This window comes from Pseudophryne corroboree, chromosome 2 (assembly GCF_028390025.1).
Source record: "Pseudophryne corroboree isolate aPseCor3 chromosome 2, aPseCor3.hap2, whole genome shotgun sequence".
Lineage (NCBI taxonomy): Eukaryota > Metazoa > Chordata > Amphibia > Anura > Myobatrachidae > Pseudophryne > Pseudophryne corroboree.
The window spans coordinates 691,732,580-691,745,959 of record NC_086445.1 but is presented as its reverse complement, the minus strand read 5'-3'; the positions used below and the strand labels follow the sequence as shown (position 1 = coordinate 691,745,959).

The window sequence follows — 13,380 nt, the reverse complement described above, 5'->3', positions numbered from 1 at the left end:
CTTGCGTGGAATCTGCCGAATGGGATTGCTTCGTAGGAAGCCACCATTTTTCCCAGAACCCTTGTGCATTGATGCACTGAGACTTGGCTCGGTTTTAGGAGGTTCCTGACTAGCTCGGATAACTCCCTGGCTGTCTCCTCCGGGAGAAACACCTTTTTCTGGACTGTGTCCAGGATCATCCCTAGGAACAGAAGACGAGTCGTCGGAACCAGCTGCGATTTTGGAATATTGAGAATCCAATCGTGCTGCCGCAACACTACCTGAGATAGTGCTACACCGACCTCCAACTGTTCCCTGGATCTTACCCTTATCAGGGAAATGTCCAAGTTAGGGATAACTAAAATTCCCTTCCTTCGAAGGAATATCAACATTTCGGCCATTACCTTGGTAAAGACCCGGGGTGCCGTGGACCATCCATACGGCAGCGTCTGAACTGATAGTGACAGTTCTGTACCATAAACCTGATAGAGGACAGGACCCCACTAGCCCTTTGGGGAGACAGAGGGAGAGTTTGCCAGCACACACCAGAGCGCTATATATATACAGGGATAACCTTATATAAGTGTTTTTCCCCTTATAGCTGCTGTATCTTTAATACTGCGCGTAATTAGTGCCCCCCCTCTCTTTTTTTAACCCTTTCTGTAGTGTAGTGACTGCAGGGGAGAGCCAGGGAGCTTCCCTCCAACGGAGCTGTGAGGGAAAATGGCGCCAGTGTGCTGAGGAGATAAGGCCGCCGATAAGGGGGCGGAGCCTATCTCCCGTTTTTCTATGTATTCCGGCAGGGGTTAAATGCATCCATATAGCCCAGGAGCTATATGTGATGTATTTTTTGCCATCTAAGGTATTTTTATTGCGTCTCAGGTCGCCCAGCGCCCTGCACCCTCAGTGACCGGAGTGTGAAGTGTGCGGAGAGCAATGGCGCACAGCTGCGGTGCTGTGCGCTACCTTATTGAAGACAGGACGTCTTCTGCCGCCGATTTTCCGGACCTCTTCTGCTCTTCTGGCTCTGTAAGGGGGACGGCGGCGCGGCTCTGGGACCCATCCATGGCTGGACCTGTGATCGTCCCTCTGGAGCTAATGTCCAGTAGCCTAAGAAGCCCAATCCACTCTGCACGCAGGTGAGTTCGCTTCTTCTCCCCTTAGTCCCTCGATGCAGTGAGCCTGTTGCCAGCAGGACTCACTGAAAATAAAAAAATAAGAATTTACTTACCGATAATTCTATTTCTCGGAGTCCGTAGTGGATGCTGGGGTTCCTGAAAGGACCATGGGGAATAGGGCACAAAAAGTAAAGCTTTAGGATCAGGTGGTGTGCACTGGCTCCTCCCCCTATGACCCTCCTCCAAGCCTCAGTTAGGATACTGTGCCCGGACGAGCGTACACAATAAGGAAGGATTTTGAATCCCGGGTAAGACTCATACCAGCCACACCAATCACACTGTACAACCTGTGATCTGAACCCAGTTAACAGTATGATAACAGCGGAGCCTCTGAAAAGATGGCTCACAACAATAATAACCCGATTTTTGTAACTATGTACAAGTATTGCAGATAATCCGCACTTGGGATGGGCGCCCAGCATCCACTACGGACTCCGAGAAATAGAATTATCGGTAAGTAAATTCTTATTTTCTCTATCGTCCTAGTGGATGCTGGGGTTCCTGAAAGGACCATGGGGATTATACCAAAGCTCCCAAACGGGCGGGAGAGTGCGGATGACTCTGCAGCACCGAATGAGAGAACTCCAGGTCCTCCTTAGCCAGGGTATCAAATTTGTAGAATTTAGCAAACGTGTTTGCCCCTGACCAAGTAGCTGCTCGGCAAAGTTGTAAAGCCGAGACCCCTCGGGCAGCCGCCCAAGATGAGCCCACCTTCCTTGTGGAATGGGCATTTACAGATTTTGGCTGTGGCAGGCCTGCCACAGAATGTGCAAGCTGAATTGTACTACAAATCCAACGAGCAATAGTCTGCTTAGAAGCAGGAGCACCCAGCTTTTTGGGTGCCTACAATATAAACAGCAAGTCAGACTTTCTGACTCCAGCCGTCCTGGAATTATATATATATATATATATATTTTCAGGGCCCTGACAACGTCTAGCAACTTGGAGTCCTCCAAGTCCCTAGTAGCCGCAGGCACCACAATAGGTTGTTTCAGGTGAAACGCTGACACCACCTTAGGAAGAAACTGGGGACGAGTCCGCAGTTCTGCCCTGTCCGAATGGAAAATCAAATATGGGCTTTTGTAAGACAAAACCGCCAATTTTGACAATCGCCTGGCTCAGGCCAGGGCCAACAGCATGGTCACTTTCCATGTGAGATATTTCAAATCCACAGATTTGAGTGGTTCAAACCAATATGATTTGAGGAATCCCAACACTACGTTGAGATCCCACGGTGCCACTGGAGGCACACAAGGGCTGTATATGCAATACTCCCTTGACAACGTCTGGACTTCAGGAACTGAAGCCAATTCTTTCTGGAAGAAAATCTATAGGGCCGAAACTTGAACCTTAATGGACCCCAATTTGAGGCTCATAGACACTCCTGTTTGCAGGAAGTGCAGAAATCGACCTAGTTGAAATTTTTTCGTGGGGCCCTCCTGGCCTCACCCACGCAACATATTTTTACCACATGTGGTGATAACGTTGTGCGGTCACCTCCTTCCTGGCTTTGACCAGGGTAGGTATGACCTCTTCCGGAATGCCTTTTCCCTTAGGATCCGGCGTTCAAACCGCCATGCCGTCAAACGCAGTCGCGGCAAGTCTTGGAACAGACAAGGTCCCTGCTGGAGCAGGTCCTTTCTTAAAGGCCGATGCCACGGTTCCTCTTGGAACAGACATGGTACTTGCTGAAAGCAAATCCCTTCTTAGCTCCCGAGGCCATTAGTCCTCTGTGAGCATCTCTTGAAGTTCCGGTTACCAAGTCCCTCTTGGCCAATCCGGAGCCACGAGTATAGTTCTTACTCCTCTATGTCTTATAATTCTCAATACCTTGGTTATGAGAAGCAGAGAAGGGAACACATACACCGACTGTTACACCCACGGTGTTACCAGGACGTCCACAGCTATCGCTTGAAGGTCTCGTGACCTGGCGCAATACCTGTCCCATTTTTTTGTTTGGGCGGGACGCCATCATGTCCACCTTTGGTCTTTCCCAACGGTTCACAATCATGCGGAAAACTTCCCGATGAAGTTCCCACTCTCCCGGGTGGAGGTCGTGCCTGCTGAGGAAGTCTGCTTCCCAGTCGTCCACTCCCGGAATGAACACTGCTATCACATGATTTTCCGCCTACCCGTGAACAAGCTCGTTGTGAAACGTACGTAGGGGAGGTGGACGTGGTCACGGTGAGCGCGCTCACGTGACCAGCAGACCGGCAGGAGAGGAGACTGGGCAAGCCGCAGATCTTCACAGCTCGTTAACTCGAGCTGAACGCGGCACTGACAGCGGCACACAGCAGTACAGGAGACAGACGACAGACGGCTCTAAGTATCACTTATAGTTATATCCTGCACTTTCACGTCTCCCGCTCTCCTGCCACGCACTTATGTAATTTAAACAACAGGTGCACTGGTCCTCAAAAAAAAAATTTTCGGCAAATTATGCCAGTTATATAAGGTACATCTACAACATATGGAACAATCTGTTTCATAAGTGCTATCAATACACAGCTTATCTTTATTTGTACTTTTTTCTGTGTCAATTTTGGGCAGACACATTACAAAATAGCTACAAACTGTCATCCACTATAGCTGCAGCAATTGGAACATATATGTTGCCACTTATTTATTCCTGCATATTCAGCAGCATAATTCCCTTTTTTTTTTTTCCCCACAGATATCTTAAATATGAGCACATGAATGATTGTATATACAATTGCCAATGAAGCACAAATTATATTCGGCATGCCATATTTTTGATTAATTTATTGTGGAGATTCAGTGGATACATGTTTAGTGGTTTATTTTGGCAACAAGATTGCCACACAGACAGCATGCGGCGTTTCAGGCTCTAAGGTTCCGTTTAGCCTAAGTGTGGGCAGGAGGGTTTGTGTCTTTTGTAATACATTCCCTATTTATTTATCTGCCAGTCTGTCTGTACAGCTGATAAAGATATTTTTGAATAATTTTCAGCCTTAATGACATTACATTACTTTCATTATTTAATGTTTTTTTGTTGGCGTGTCATCAGTACAACAAGGGTTTTCTTATACCCTACTACGTGTGAAAAATCCATTGGGGATTTATGTTGCATAGCACACACAATCAAAAGCAACATGCAGGCGGCTTAGTTTGGCAAAACCGACTGATCATATGATTTAAACCTTAGTATACCTATATATTTGGAATACAATTCGGTGCAATGATGGTCAAACATATGTCTCTTCTCTAAGAGGCTATCTGCCCATTTCAAGAACCAGGTCTGTGTTGTAGTTGATAGCTGCATACCAGCTGTTCAAACCGAAATCTACTACCACACCACACCGCGCATGCCCAATCTCGTCCGATCTTGGAAGCAATACGGTGTTGGGCCTGGTCAGTACTTAGGTGGTTGACCACTAAGGAATACCTGGTGTTGTAGGTTTTACTTGACGGCAATACTCAGATTATTGCACTAACCTAAAAAACAATACCTGGTGGGCACATTCCTTGATTTTGCCATATTTCATGCCGAACCTTTTTTTGCAATTTTTTGGCCTTATATATATACATGTTTTCACCTATATATTCACAGCGGTAATTCGAAACCAATGATTCACGTTTATTTAATTACATTTTAAACAACAAAACAGGGTGTACTCCGTATTTTACCCATAAATAATTAAAAGTCACGTTTTAAATACCTAATTTATCAAGTATTATCTAACTCTCCATTGTTTCCAAGAGTGAGTGCTCCCAACAAGGGTTTCTTTTTCTTTTTCTCTCTTCTCTTTATTACCAATGTAATAGACCCATGGGAGCACCATCGACAATCACCCTCCTTTTTTCTACCCACAACTTTGACAGTTTAATGGTAGATGGTGATTAATTCCGAAAGTTTTTTCGGTTGGTCGGTTTTCTTGGAAACTTACATTAATTATCTACTCATGCAACATCATTTACTCTTGTGCGGCATCCTTAACCCAATTTTCCTTTAGCGAAAAATCCTTGCAGTTTTGTCACTGCCCTCCTGCTTCTTGTGCCGCCCTTTCTGTTTACGTGGGCGACTGCCGTGATGTTATCCCACTGGATCAATACCGGCTGACCTTGAAGCAGAGGTCTTGCTAAGCTTAGAGCATTATAAATTTGTTCTTAGCTCCAGTATATTTATGTGGAGAGAATTCTCCAGACTTGATCACACTCCTTGTGTGACTGCTCCCCAGCCTCTCAGGCTGGCCTCCGTGGTCACGAGCATCCAATCCTGAATGCCGAATCTGCGGCCCTCTAGAAGATGAGCACTCTGTAATCACCACAGGAGAGACACCCTTGTCCTTGGATATAGGGTTATCCGCTGATGCATCTGAAGATGCGATCCGGACCATTTGTCCAGCAGATCCCACTGAAGAGTTCTTGCGTGAAATCTGCCGAATGGAAGCGCTTCGTAATAAGCCACCATTTTTACCAGGACTCTTGTGCAATGATGCACTGACACTTTTCCTGGTTTTAGGAGGATCCCGATTAGCTCGGATAACTCCCTGGCTTTCTCCTCTGGGAGAAACAACTTTTCCTGGACTGTGTCCAGAAATCATCCCTAGGACCAGCAGACGTGTCGTCGGAACAACTGCGGTTTTGGAATATTTAGAATCCACCCGTGCTGTCGTAGAACTACTTGAGATAGTGCTACTCCGACCTCCAACTGTTCTCTGGACCTTGTTCTTATCAGGAGGTCGTCCATTTTCTTTGAAGACGAATCCTCCTTTCGGTCATTACCTTGGTAAGGACCCGGGGTGCCTTGGACAATCCAACGGCATCGTCTTGAAACTGATAGTGACAGTTCTGTACCACGAACCTGAGGTACCCTTGGTGAGAAAAGGCAAATTTTGGGACATGGAGGTAAGCATCCCTGATGTCCCGGGACACCATATAGTCCCCTTGTTCTTTGCTATCACTGCTCTGAGTGACTCCATCTGGATTTGAACCCTTGTAAGTGTTCAAATTTTTCAGATTTAGAATAGGTCTCACCTAGCCTTCAGTACCACCATATAGTGTGGAGTAATACCCCTTTCCTTGTTGTCGGAGGGGTAAATTTATTATCACCTGCTGGGAATACAGCTTGTGAATTGTTTTCAATACTGCCTCCCTGTCGGAGGGAGACATTGGTACAGCAGACTACAGGAACCTGCGAGGGGGGAAACCTCTCGACATTCCAATCTGTACCCCTTGGATACTACTTGTAGGATCCAGGGGTCCTGTACGGTCCCAGCGTCATGCTGAGAACTTGGTAGAAGCGGTGGAGGGCTTCTGTTCCTGGGAATGGGCTTCCTGCTGCAGTCTTCTTCCCTTTCCTCTATCCCTGGGCAGATATGACTCTTATAGGGACGAAAGGACTGAGGCTGAAAAGACGGTGTCTTTTTCTGCAGAGATGTGACTTAGGGTAAAAAACGGTGGATTTTCCAGCAGTTGCCCTGGCCACCAGGTCCCATGGACCGACCCCAAATAACTCCTCCCCTTTATACGGCAATACATCTTTGTGCCGTTTGGAATCTGCATCACCTGACCACTGTCGTGTCCATAAACATCTTCTTGCAGATATGGACATCGCATTTACTCTTGATGCCAGAGTGCAAATATCCCTCTGCGCATCTCGCATATATAGAAATGCATCCTTTAAATGCTCTATAGTCAATAAAATACTGTCCCTGTCAAAGGTATCAATATTTTTAGTCAGGGAATCCGACCAAGCCACCTCAGCTCTGCACATCCAGGCTGAGGCGATCGCTGGTCGCAGTATAACACCAGCATGTGTGTGTATACTTTTTAGGATATTTTTCAGCCTCCTATCAGCTGGCTCCTTAAGTACGGCCCTATCCGTAGATGGTACCGCCACTTGTTCTGATAAGCGTGTGAGCGCCTTATCCACCCTGAGGGGTGTTTCCCACCGCGCCTTAACTTCTGGCGGGAAAGGGTATACCGCCAATAATTTTCTATCGGGGGAAACCCACGCATCATCACACACTTCATTTAATTTATCTGATTCAGGAAAAACTACAGGTAGTTTTTTCACCTCACACATAATACCCTTTTTTGTGGTACTTGGAGTATCAGAAATATGTAACACCTCCTTCATTGCCCTTAACGTGTGGCCCTAAAAGAAAATACGTTTGTTTCTTCACCGTCGACACTGAAATCAGTGTCCGTGTCTGGGTCATGTGTCGACCGACTGAGGTAAATGGGCATTTTACAGCCCCTGACGGTGTTTGAGACGCCTGGACAGATACTAATTTGTTCGCCGGCCCTCTCATGTCGTCAACCGGCTTGCAGCGTGTTGACATTGTCACGTAATTTCCATAAATAAGCCATCCATTCCGGTGTCGACTCCCTAGAGAGTGACATCACCATTACAGGCAATTTGCTCCGCCTCCTCACCAACATCGTCCTCATACATGTCGACACACACGTACCGACATATAGCACACACACACAGGGAATGCTCTGATAGAGGACAGGACCCCACTAGCCCCTTGGGGAGACAGAGGGAGAGTTTGCCAGCACACACCAAAGCGCTATATTTTACAGGGATAGCCTTATAATAAGTGCTCCCTTATAGCTGCTTTTATAAAATCACAATTTCGCCAAATTTTGCCCCCCCTCTCTTGATTTAACCCTGTTTCTGTAGTGCAGTGCAGGGGAGAGCCTGGGAGCCTTCCTGACCAGCGGAACTGTGTGAGGAAATGGCGCTGTGTGCTGAGGAGATAGGCCCCGCCCCCTTTTCGGCGGGCTCGTCTCCCGCTTAAAAATGGATTCTGGCAGGGGTTAAATATCTCCATATAGCCCCGGAGGCTATATGTGAGGTATTTTTTGCCAAAAAAAGGATTTTCATTGCTGCCCAGGGCGCCCCCCCCAGCGCCCTGCACCCTCAGTGACTGCCGTGTGAAGTGTGCTGAGAGCAATGGCGCACAGCTGCAGTGCTGTGCGCTACCTTAAGAAGACTGAGGAGTCTTCTGCCGCCGATTCTGGACCTTCTTCTCTTTTCAGCATCTGCAAGGGGGCCGGCGGCGAGGCTCCGGTGACCATCCAGGCTGTACCTGTGATCGTCCCTCTGGAGCTAATGTCCAGTAGCCAAAGAAGCCAATCCATCCTGCACGCAGGTGAGTTCACTTCTTCTCCCCTAAGTCCCTCGATGCAGTGATCCTGTTGCCAGCAGGACTCACTGTAAAATAAAAAACCTAAGCTAAACTTTTCTAAGCAGCTCTTTAGGAGAGCCACCTAGATTGCACCCTTCTCGGCCGGGCACAAAAACCTAACTGAGGCTTGGAGGAGGGTCATAGGGGGAGGAGCCAGTGCACACCACCTGATCCTAAAGCTTTACTTTTTGTGCCCTGTCTCCTGCGGAGCCGCTATTCCCCATGGTCCTTTCAGGAACCCCAGCATCCACTAGGACGATAGAGAAACCTAATTTAAACTTTTACTCTAAGCAGCTCAGGAGAGCCACCTAGATTGCACCCTTCTCGTTCGGGCACAAAAATCTAACTGAGGCTTGGAGGAGGGTCATAGGGGGAGGAGCCAGTGCACACCAGCTAGTCCTAAAGCTTTTACTTTTGTGCCCAGTCTCCTGCGGAGCCGCTATTCCCCATGGTCCTTTCGGAGTTCCCAGCATCCACTAGGACGTCAGAGAAAGTAAGAATAGATCCTGTAGCAAGCGAGGCCGCAAAGGGCTTCGTTATGCAACCCACCTGCATTCTGCTGTCGGGATACTGCAATCTGTATGCTGACGGCCAGGATCCCCAGCGCCAGTCAGCAATACCCAACCCATGTATACTATGTGTTTGGTATAGATGACCGGCAGCCGGGATCCTGGCGGTCAGCATACAGACATCGGGATCCAGGATGCCAGAATGGTGAGCGCAACAAAGTGCTCGCCACAGGTTCTATTCCCACTCTATGAGTGTCATGGTCACCCACGAGTGGGAATAGACCCTGGTAGCCAGCATTCCGTTTGTCTGTATTTTCAGCAGTCGGGACTCCGGTGTCGGTATCCTGACCGCCAGGATCCTGACTGCTGGCAATGTAACGGCATCCTTTTGGAGTCCGTCCCTGCTATGTGCCGAGCAGGGTGTCTGGGCTTCTCCACGTGCGTGGTAAGCCTCCCTGCCATGCCCAGGGGCCATTTCCGGCAGGGATTTCCTGAGGAAACCTGCCGGTACTACATCCTGCGATGTGCAGCCCATAGGCTACAATGGGCTACCGCAATCAGGATATTATTTATTTACAGTTTCTTATATAGCACAGCATATTTTGTTGTGCTTTACAATTAGAACAACAGTAATTGAAACACTGGACAGCATCGCATCCCCAATATAAATCTATAGGGGGGATGCGGCAATGGAGGGATCTCAGCAGGTATCAGAGATACCTACTGCGATCTTTCCTTCATGCATTCCAGGGGGATGCGGTCAACATCCCGCTGGACGGGATCCCGGCGGTCGAAATACCGACGCCGGAATCCCGACCACCACAATCCCGACATATTCTCCCTCCGTGGGTGTCCACGACACCCATAGAGGGAGAATATAATAGTGTGCCGAGCGTAGCGAGGCACCGTGCCCGCAGCGTAGCGAGCGAAGCGAGCCTGCAAGGGACTGCGTTCTGCTCGCCACCCGTCGGGATTGTGTGGTCGGGATTCCGGCGTCGGGATTTCGACCGCCGGGATCCCGTCCAGCCGGATTACGTACTGATCCCATTCCAGGGATACATAACATTTGTAGTTAGCCGTAAAAATGTGTATTTTTTGGGACATAACCACAAATACTGTTTGATAGATGGGCCCCTTAGTCTGGTGCTGGTGTGCAGCTTATGGGTGATGTCCCAGGACATTGTATATTTGAGTGATTCCGCTGCACATCTTTCTGGAACTCAGGGTTGCTGTCCCCAACCATACCCCCTGCCCACTAAGCCACATCCCCTTTTTCGGCAGGGGTGCCCTCTTGGCACCTCAGCACCCTCCTCTGCCCCCAGTCTAGAGTGAACACTACTTGCCCAAGTACTGCTCCTGCTGCTATCTACACTTTCCTCCTCCATACCCCCAGTACTGCACCAGCTGATATCCACCCTTGCCCCCTCTTTACCCCCAGCACTGCCTGCCCCCCAGTACTATCCCAGCTGCTAACCTTAGCCCAGGCATGTCCAAACTGCAGCCCTCCAGCTGTTGAGAAACTACACATCCCAGCATGCCCTGACAGCTTTAGCATTCACTGACAGCAAAACTGTGTCAGGGCATGCTGGGATATGTAGTTTCACAACAGCTGGAGGGCCGCAGTTTGGACATGCCTGCCTTAGCCACTCACTATCCCCAGCACTGCCTGCCTCTAGCTCCTTCCTTGCCCCTCAGCACTATCCCAACTGCTGTCTGCCCTATTTTCTCCCTGCCTCCAGCTCTAACCAACTTCTCCCTACCTCTCCCCCCAATAATATGTGATGGGACCCAGAAACAGAGGAGTAGGACCCCACTATTTTAAAGTAACGGGTGCCTGGGACCGACAAATTTTTTCGCTCACTGACAATGAAGAGGTTGACATGGAAATGGTCGACATGTGTTTTTCATTTATTTATTTTTTGACAAATTTTAGCTTCCAGTGCACAAAACCCTGATTAGCGTACCGGTTCGCTCGCCATGATTCTGGGCAAGGTGCCTCGCTGCGCTCAGCACAGGTTACCGTTCCCACTTGTAGCCCACATAGATGGTAAAGTATGAAAAAGTTGAAAAAAATTAAGAAAAATCCCCAAAAAACTTGTCACCCATTTCAACCTGTTGGACCATTTGGTGTTGACCTATCATCTGTAGATCATTACAGGTTATGGGGCAGATGTATTAATCCTGGAGAAGTGATAAGTGGAAGGTGATAACGCACCAGCCAATCAGCTCCTAACTGTCCTTTTGCAATCCCGTAATGATTGGCTGCTGCATTATCACCTTCCACTTGTCACTGCTTTTTTACTTCTCCAGGCTTAATAAATCTGCCCCTAGGTTTGAGAAATGACAGGAGCTGATTGGATGTTGCATTCTCTTTCCCCAAGTTTTGATAAATATCTCCCAGAGTCCTCTACAGTCAATACACTAAGAACCAGAGAATAACATCCGTACACCATGACTGCACAACAGTGCGGGTCACACTGCCTTCCAAAATCACGAGTGGACTGAAGGGTAGCGAGTATTTGGGGCCCAAAGCACTACTGACTGTGCTGCCAACACCCAGTAATGGGTCTCGTTTAACATACAGTAAAGGACAGTGACCTGGAGCACTGCCGGGTTGTGCATGTATCAGGAGAACCTGTGGTTTGCCACTGCCTACAGCGTAATACTTTCACAGAGCTTTATGTATCTTTGGACTCAGTCACACCTTTATGCACACAACAAGATCTACCTCCAACACAAGCAGCAACCGAACACATATACTAGTATATGAACGTAAGTACAAGGGAGATTATAACTATTACATATATAATAAATCTCTCGTCTGTCTCATCCCCCTTTACACCATTTAGTGGGGGACACAACACATTGGTACACGTCTCAGAGAGCCCTGGGCAGCACACAGCGAGTTACCTTGCACTGGATGCCGCCCGCTCAGACGCCCCTGGGGACCCGCACAGCGCACACACCCCATTCCCTCTCACTTAGAACAGAGCGAGGCGCCCCCATGGATGCGGGCTGCAGCACCTCCTCACAGTAATTCCCGAACCCATCGCTGCCGGCCGTGTCACCGTGCTACAGTACCGGACTACACACGTTATACAAGACCCGAGCTACGTCCCCGCTATTGGATTATCAGACTTCTTCCCGTGTGCTATGGCCTCCGTCCTCCCGGATTGGCTATTCATGTTACTGCCTGGTACATGGGTGTTATTGGCTGTGCGGCTGAGGTCATATTTCTCCCTCCCCGTGGTGTTATTGGCTCTCTCCCCCGGTCCTACTCACCACCTCGCCCGGTCTCGGTTCCTCTCTCCGCTCTGATTGGTTCCAGAACCGGAGCACGGAGCCCAATCAGCGCTTTGGACAAGCAAGATGGCGGAAGGACAAAGGCGCCGAAAGGCTGCACTAACTGCGCATGTCCATCAAGCCACGCCCATGCCATGGCGCAGACGCAGTATGAAAACCTCGTTGCCCGCCTCGTCATCCAGTACTCTGCGCGTGCGCGCTGGTGGCTGTATGCTGTGGAATGTTCTACGGGTTGGATGGATTTTGCGTCCTCCGCCTCCCAAGCGGTGTGGGCGTGGCTAGGGAACACCATAGATATTAGTACAGTTCGGCGTTATTCTTCGGGAAGTGGGGGGCCTCGGCGACACGTATCCGTGGTTTGCCCGCAAGAGCATGGGTGTGTGTGTCCCGGCCGCCTGCTCTTCGTGTCACATACCACATGCGCTGCTGTATCAGCGAGAGGCGGCATACCCGGTGGCCAACATCAGGCGAGGTACCGGGCATTATATTTTGCGGATCTGCGGCTGCTCGGCCTGTCATTTACTTACAGTTAGATCCCAGCTACAGCACGGCGAGTGCAGCATAAGACAAAGGACATGCTGCTGCTACAAAAAACTACCATACTGATTACTGTGTTTGCTTGTTCATAATTCGATTAAATAATTGAGAACAGAAAAAAAAATCCCCATATTTTGTGTTCAGATTACACTTCTGCTTGCGTAACGTAATTTGCTGCGCTCGTTCGGCCTTTTCAATGTATAAAAATAGATGAGCGGAATCAGGGGTGTATCTAGGGCTCTGAGCGCCCCTGGCAAAGTAAAGGACTGGCGCCCCATACCCACCCATATTTGAAATATCGAAGGCGCATATGCCAAAAAAGGGGCGTGGCCACTCAATAGTACCCAAATACAAATTACACCACACAGTCGTATCCCTTACTAACATTTCACAGCACAGCAATGTTCGTTGTTCACGTTATGCTACACAGTAGTACCCCTTATACACATTATGCCACACAGTAGTGCCTATATATCACTGGCGTTTCTATAATGGGTGTAGTGTGTGCAGTGCACACGGGCCCCTGAGTACAGAGGGAGCCCACACTGCACCCATTTTTTTAATACCCCTCCGGAGTCCCGCGCCGACATCACCGGCGCTGTTAAATCACTGTGAAAATGGCACAGCGGCCATTTTCATGGAGTTCTGCGCATGCGCAGTAGAGAAATCTCTGGGAAAATGGGCGCTGCGCCATTTTCCCGGAGATCTGCGCAT

At 48.9% G+C, this 13,380-nt stretch overlaps 1 protein-coding gene and 1 pseudogene across 7 annotated transcripts in view; one reads left to right on the top strand and one right to left on the bottom strand.

Annotated features, from left to right (window-relative positions):
- NFYA (nuclear transcription factor Y subunit alpha) overlaps window positions 1-12,254 on the bottom strand; it is a 103,072-nt gene extending 90,818 nt beyond the window's left edge. For 2 of the 7 annotated variants that reach the window (XM_063955211.1, XM_063955214.1), the window contains exon 1: window positions 12,109-12,254. The gene's annotated coding sequence lies outside the window, so the exon portion shown is untranslated. The other 5 variants (XM_063955215.1, XM_063955216.1, XM_063955217.1 and 2 more) reach the window with 5 other exon arrangements.
- Window positions 4,460-4,578, top strand: LOC135051831 (5S ribosomal RNA; annotated as a pseudogene).
- Window positions 12,255-13,380: the final 1,126 nt, after the last annotated feature.